The sequence below is a fragment of the Gavialis gangeticus genome, unplaced genomic scaffold, assembly GCF_001723915.1.
Source record: "Gavialis gangeticus isolate Ggan-Ray unplaced genomic scaffold, GavGan_comp1, whole genome shotgun sequence".
Lineage (NCBI taxonomy): Eukaryota > Metazoa > Chordata > Crocodylia > Gavialidae > Gavialis > Gavialis gangeticus.
In genome coordinates, this window is record NW_017728992.1 from 30623524 (window position 1) to 30631333 (window position 7810).

Sequence of the window (7810 nt, forward strand, 5' to 3'; positions counted from 1 at the left end):
GTTCTGTCTCAAATGAGTAAGTTTGTTATATGAAAAATCAGACCCAATGTATTGTTAATGGAAGCTTCCAATGTTGCTCTTAGCCAGAAGAACTTAGAAACTTTAAAACTAAGGTTTACAGGAAGAGTTAAGGATGATGAAAACTGCAGTGTATTACTTGTTGCCCATCGACAAGCAAAGGTTGGATGTCACTATTTTATAGGTCTTTACTGTACCCGTGAAGTCTGGTAAATCTTCCTTTTTTTGAGGAAAGCAGGAATACATCCCAAATGAAGATGTGATATGATAAAGTGGTAGTAATATAAAGGGAGTAGAGAGGTGGAAGGGCAAGACTTACAACAGTGAACCAGTGTGCAGAATTTGATTATTCATTTGATTTGCAAGGAAGGAAAACTTTGCAGATAATGGTACTTTTGGGGAAGTCTGAGTTTTATAGGACTTGCAGGGCATACATTTTTAAGGAATATATTTAAAGCACGATAAATTTAGGCATTAAGAAAAATCTGGATATATAAGAAGTTGAGTAAGGTTTTGGACACACAGACACACCCTTAGCATTACAGAATAAAAGGAACAGACATAATGCACAGCCCTACGTCAGTTTAACCTGTTTGAACCTGATATATATTTGTATACCAGGAAAACTAAGGGGTAAAATTATAACAGCAAAAGTTACACTGGGGCAAGTGTCATGTGACTGCATCTATCCTGAAGCAGTTGTTTGCTACATGTAAACCTGCTTTCCAGCCACCTAGGCTGCCTATCCATGTTCTCCAATGTGTTGTAATTTGAATGTGTCAGAGCAGACTTGATAGAGTCTGTTTCATGTTCTAATTTGAATGCTGCTACGTCATTGTAGTGTCACATGTATTAAGCCCCCACACATTTAAAAATGGCTTTGGGGCACTTAAACCTTACTAGACAAGGTTTAGTTAAGGTAAAGCATCCTGCAGCCATTTTTTAAATGTGCAGGGGCTTAATACATGTGACACTGCCACATTTTAATTAAAGGAACTGGCTGGAAGCTACTCTAATTAAAACACCTCCTCCCCCATCTCCAAGCACGTGTAGAGTAGAGCTGTACAAAATTTTGTCAGGTGTTTCATTTCAAAGCTATTTCAATGTGTTTCGAGCTCAAAACAATGAAATCACAATGAAACAAGAGCCTTTGAAACAGTTTTGAAATGAAATGAGGGCACTCGAAATGCTTTGAAGCTGGGCTTACTTGCCTGGCTTCAGCATCAGTTCCAACAAGCAGCGGCAGCCTCCTGTCATCCTTCACGTAGATCCAGGGCCCAACCCCCCAGGAGGAGTCTGGCACAGCCCCGCAACCCTCCTGGGGGCGCGGGCCCCCAGATCTGTATGCCAGACGACAGAAGGCTGCCACTGCCACCTGGGACCAGTGCTGGGTGCAGCCCAAGCCCAGCACCAGGAACACAGCTGCTGCTGCTAGTCCTAGAGAGTCCTGTCATCCCACATGCAAATCTGGGAGACTATATTCCCGGGAGGGCTGTTGGGCTGAACTCCATAGGGCTGGCAGAGCTGCTCAGATTGCATCTTGGTGGCAGGAGGTGGGGGAGAGCCAGGGCTGCGCTCCACCAGCCCCATGGCACTCAGCCCAGTGGCAGGAGGTGGGGGAGAGCCAGTGGTGGAGCTGCTCTGAGTGCAGCCCTGGCTCTGAGCGCAGCCCCAGTTAGTGGCTCTCCCCCACCTCCTGCCACTGAGCTATACTCTGACTGGCTCTGCTAAACCAATGGAGCTGAGCCCGGCGGTGGGAGGTGGGGGAGAGCCGCTGACCAGGGCTGTGCTCGGACCCATGACTGTGCTCCGAGCAGCTCCGCCACTGGATCTCCGCCACCTTCTGCTACTAGACTCAGCTCCATGGGGCTGCAGAGCCTCCAGTTGCCAGGCTGTGCTCACCAGGGCTGTACTCCAAACAGCTTCTCCATCCCCATGGAGCTCAGCCCAGTGGTGGGAGGTGGGAAAGAGCTGAGTCGGCCCTGGCCAGTGGCTCTCCCCCACCTCCCACCACTGACCTGAACTTTGTGGGGCTGGCAGAGTGCAGCCCTGGCTCTCCCCTGCCTCCTGCCATCAGGCTGTACTCTGAGTGGCTCTGCCAGCCCCACAGATCAGAGCCCTACAGCCCTCTTGGGGGTGCGAGTCCCCAGATCTGTATTCACGATGACAGGAGGCTGCTGCTGCTGCTTGGGTCCAGCAGCAGCAGCTGTCTCCCTGGTGATAGGCACAACCTGCGCCCAGTGCTGGTTCCAGGTGGCAGCCTCCTGTTGTCCTGAGCACAGATTCAGGGGCCTTTACCCCCAGGAGGAGTCTGGCACAATCTCCACAGCCTCAGATCTGTGCACGGGATGACAGGTGGCTGCTGCTGCCGTCAAGTGACACAAGTTTTGCTCATCAGCAGATTGAGGTGCAGTTTCACCAGAAACCCCTACACCTATTTCCCTGAATCTTGGCAGACTTCATGCCCTTAGGAGGGGCTACCATCCCTTCACATTTCATCTGAATTGGGCAGGATATCACAAACTAATAGGCATTTTCATGATTCCCCATTACAGCCTATGAGCAAAACGTCAAGGCAGTGAATCAGTTTCAATGAAACAGAACAGTGCTTCAAAATGAAATGAAATGATGACACGAACCACCGTCCCTTTGAAATGGTGAAACAGAAGTCAAAACAGAACAGTGCTGTTTCACACAGCCCTCATGTATAGGCAGCCCCAGTGCCTAACCATTGTAACGGAACATAACTAAGTAGACACCCAGGCTAGGTATAGACTTTCAAAAAGCCTGAGGTAGAATCAATTTAAGTTATGTGATTTCCTGTAAGTACCATAGTTTATATCAGTAGTGAACAGAACACTGAAGACCTTTGCGGGGGAACAAATCTTAGACTGGGTTCTGCCATTTTTAAACCAGTCTGTGTGCTGAACTTCTCTTTTATTATGGGTATAGGCAGGTGTTGTATGCTGGATTCCCGTATAGACTGGTATCCAATCACTTACACTGGTAAAAGCACAATGTTTGTACCTAGCTCCATTCAGCAGTTCATCTGGCATGTTTCACATCCTGGTACATCTAACGTTAGTGTGAAAAAAATGATGCAAATTACATGGGTATCAATGTATTATGCATTTAGGATCTAATTGTGTTGCTTTATTATGCCACTTATGGGTTGGACAGTATAACCGTCATGCATTGTTACTGTGATATTGTACTGGTAACTGATTTCCTCATGATATTGAAGCATGAAAAAAGTATTATAATAAGCCTGCATTGTTATGCACTATTGTAGGAAGATGCTAGTTAGGGGAAATTAATGAATATATAACTACCTTATTTCCTAAGAAAACATGTATGAATCAAATCGTGGATTTCTGTGGAATGTGTTTTGAAGACATAATTATTAAATTTGGAATCAGATAGGCAGCTTTTTGATCCAAGCTAATGTGCCAGTTATTCAATGCCATAATGGATACTATGCTCTTTCAGTAAGTCACTGTCCCTTGTAGGTCACGCTTAATGACACTTTAATGTATTCAGATTAACACGCTTAAGTGTAATATTAGAGTGTGTTCTCTTTATGTCAAAATGCTTGTTTCTGACATAAACCATCCAACTGTGAGACAGCTGCCGTACTACAGTGCCAATCGGTATATGAACCTCGGTTTGTGTCCCAGAAGACCAAATCATCCTGATAAAAAGGTAGCAGTAAGCAGTTATTTTTTAAAAATTGTATTAACTTGTTTATACTTAAAATGGTGTCAACCCAGAAAATGGAATCAGAAACAGTTTATAAAAAAAAAAAAAATTGTTAGGGATGTAATCATTGCTCTGCTCTCCAAATAATACATTTAAAAACACAGCTAAGCTCCTAGCATGCTAAAAGCTCCCCCTGCTGTTGAAGAACTATTTAGAGCCAAGGCTTGCATTCTATTTTCTAAAGAAAAAGCAGAGCCGCAATTCTATAAACCTACTAGTCACCAGAAAAACACTCCTTTAAATGATGGCACCTACAATTCAAAAAATAAAAAGTAATGTCTGTGGTGGTGGTCTTAAAATGTACTGCAAGAATAATGGGATGAGAAAAAAATCGCAATGAGTACCAGTGCCTTTTTCCCCCCTGCTTTACCTACCCCCCTCCCTTCCCTGGTTCACCGTTTTGTTTTTCTAATTTCTACCTATTTACATTCTCACTGACATCCTGACACACTTTTAGCTTCTCTCATTCCTTGGAGTCTCAGACCAGTAGATAATTCCTATGCCTGAAGAAGGATGACTGCACGAGAAAGGTTGCTAAGAACTTTTTTTCCAGCTACTCAGTTGGTCTAATAAAAGATATCACATTTACTCAAAGAAACTTGTCTGACGATACTGATCCAATGAAGCAAAATGAGGAAGAACAAAGCAACTGTTTTATTTTTGTTGCACCACTATTTTAGAACTCTAGTAATAATGTACATATGAATATTTCCTGTTTTTACCAATGTATCTTTCATAATTATGCTGTAGTTTGAGATGCATCATAGAAAGTTTTCTTCTATATGTCAGAACATGATAGATTCGTATTAGCTTCTCTGGGTATTAACTCAGTTAAAGTCAGTGGCATATAAGCATAAATATCAGCACCTCTGAAAATCAGAGCAATTATTATTCATAATTACGCAAATTATTTTATAATAAGGTTATAGATTTTGTGGCAGGATGAATTCTGTAAAAATAATAATAATGATGCACAAGGAAAAATACAACCCCTAAACAGCTAGTATAATGCATGGTATTCAGTAAATGAAGTGCAATTTTGTTTAAAGGGTTTGTAGGAAGGTTAAATGAAGGTACCAGGTCTTTAATATAATAATAAATGGTATTGAGGTAAAAGGCCTGAGGCCCAGAATTGTTAGGACACTGAAAGAGTCTAAGCCCTGGGTGGCAGCAGGGTCTGGCCTGGCTGTGACAGTGGCTGCTGTTCTTGTGCTAAGTGGATACTAGGGCTGGTGCCCAGGTCATCTGTTTCTTCTTATGCTACTGAAATGTATCCTGCTTGTAAATGGACTGAATTTTGTTCTTTCCTGTCCTGTCAGGCCTCTTCTGTTTGTCTTCAAAGTGCCGGCCTGTGAGCAACAAAGTGCCTGACTCTGCTTTATGCCACTGCCTATGAACTACCACAGCTAGAAATGTGTGCACTGTGAATACAGGCCTTGGAATAGGCAAAGCATCCTTATCAGGATCAAAGTAACCCAGAACCAGTACATAAAGTGGGAATGAGTTAAACAGTTGGTGCTTATGAACTGGAAAAGGTACTAGCAGAGGAAGCAGGCAGTTTAGAGAGAGGAATAACTGGATAAATGGTAAAATAATATTTTAAAACATGAAGAGAGATGCTGTGGAATTTTGGATAAATAAAGCAATAAGGAAAACTGGTAGGCAGTTGAAAGATCTGAATCTCCTCGGCTTGTAATATAGCATGCCGGCCTGTGATCCATCCCGTCCACCTTGGAGTGAGAGTTTCAATGTGTGATGGAGCTGCTTCTGGTAATGTGCACTAGGGTGCCTATATATGAGCCCAGACATTGCTCTGTTGTGCTGTTAATCAACTCTGCTGGAGCGTGGTAATTGCTGTGCTCCAGCCAGCCTCTGTGTCTTGTGTATCAGCATCCCTTCACTTCAAAATGGTAGTGGGGGTGATTTATCTGCAGCTTATTTGAGCTATACAGTGCCCCCGCTGCCATTCTGAAATGTGGGGAAGCTGACACATGAGATGCTCTGGGCACTTTATTTGGAGCACTCCCCACCCCTCCAAGCCACCCCGCGCCTGGAATATATTTAAAATGCCCTTAGTTTCTATTCCAGATTCTTTCACTAAGTTACTGGGTAACTTGGGAGCAAATTCAGTTCCCATTTTCTGGCTAAGCTGCATCATTTGTTAAATGTGGATGAGGAAGCATATATTGCTTTGTTGTAATTTGAAATCAATAGATGAAAACTTCTGTGCAAGTAAGTATAGCATGCAGCTGTCTTGGGATTTTCCTGTGAAAATTTTATTTTGGCTGAAGAAATAGAAAGAATGCAGCTTTTTCAACTTTGTATCTGGAAAATCCAAACAAAATATTTCATGTCAGGTTGACCCAAAGCAAAATAGCTTCACTTTGTTAAATTAAATCAGAATTGCAGTTTTGGGTCAGTGCTCATGTGAATTACAGCAATATCTCAAGAGCTCTATAGTTTTGGAGGGCTTCATGCCCATTCTCTTAGTCTAGAGCAGCAGTTCCCAAACTCTGACAGATTGTGCACCACTAATTTAACATGATACAACCTTAAGTATCGCCAGCACATTTTTCAGTTCAACTTTAAATACCACCAGCCAGTGTTTGTCATATAAAGTAATTATAATAACTTTGTTAATGTATACCACTGATGGGCTGTTTGTGTACCACTGGTTGTAGGCCTACCACAGTTTGGGAACTGTTGTTCTAGAGCTAAGCCTATGCAAGTTTAAAGGGTGCCTGTACATGAGCCAGGAGGCTGCACTGACATGCTGTATTTACGGGGTATCAGAGCAGACCCCACACTTCAAAATGGCAGCAGGGGTGCTTTAAATAAAGCTCATTAGAGCTTTAGATAAAGTACTCTCACCACCATTTTGAATCGTGGGGATGCTGATATATGAGATGCTCTAGTTGCTTTCATTAGAGTGGTTCTGAGAGCCCCTCTAATTTAAAGAACCGCCCTCCCACTGCTACCACCCCTGGAGCACGTTAAAATGCCCGTAGATTGGAAGAGACTGTTCTAGTACCCCAGGGTGCTCTACATGAAGTTGAATTCATAGGATTTAAGGAATACAGCATAAACTGTATTGAGAGCAAAAAAAGTACAAGCAGCTTTGTGCTAGCGGTCCACAAGTTTGGGGGTTTTTGTTTTTTTTTAAGGCTGTGGGCTGGAATAACCCAGCTTGAGTCAGTGGTGGGCTGCTGCCATCACTTACTGTGTGACTGCTTGTGCTGTCACACGGTAAGTGATGGCAGCAGCAAGGGTTGTTTTAGTTTGGTAAGCATGAAATTGGAGTTGTTATAACTATTGTAAAAGTAGCTTTGAGATCAATTGGCATGAAAGTAAAACTGAGTTAATTGATTAAAAGGTATCACTGGTACACACAGATGTAACCTCATCTGCCTGAATATCTGGGCATCTATCTGTATTTATCCACCAGTGTCTACCCATTCCTTATGCAGACAGACTATGAATCCTTAAAATCCAGTGAAATGTTTCAAAATTACTTGTGATGGCCTTATTTTTTGTATTTAAATATTTTTCTATTATATAGTATATGCCTTATTCCTGACGTATTTAGTCTTGTACATTATACTTGTAGCTGTATTCCTTTCTTGTGTGACAGGGTGGTCAGAAAACATGATGCTGATCTTTTTTCTTTTTTTTTTTCTTTTCTTTTTCTCATGGCCATACCTCATTTCAGCTGACAACCCCTGTATTTTTTTTTAATTATTATTATTCATTTATTTCCTTACTGGACTCTTATGCTTTGCATACTGGAAAGCACTTCTTTTTTTTTTTTTTGCTCAAAACATCCAGAAGTATTTTGCTATTTAACCTTTCTTCTTAATTCTGAATCACTTAAATCAGTGAAACCTTGCCTATTGTGACAGTGTTTGACAGGAATCTGTATGGGAGGCAAGGAGGATTTACAGGCCTATTACAAAAGGTTGGTATTAGAGGCCTTTGTTTTTTTTAAAGTCTCCTTCCTAAAAATCTCTGTCTTCCCCCTCCCCTCCCCCCCCCC

The 7810-nt window shown here is 42.3% G+C and overlaps 1 long non-coding RNA gene across 1 annotated transcript in view; it reads left to right on the forward strand.

Annotated features, from left to right (window-relative positions):
- The first annotated feature begins 708 nt into the window (after window positions 1–708).
- LOC109299293 overlaps window positions 709–7810 on the forward strand; it is a 16720-nt gene continuing 9618 nt past the window's right edge. Inside the window, exons 1-2 of the long non-coding RNA XR_002097811.1 lie at window positions 709–719; window positions 3001–3004. This is a non-coding gene — a long non-coding RNA (uncharacterized LOC109299293). The remainder of the gene's footprint in view (window positions 720–3000; window positions 3005–7810) is intronic.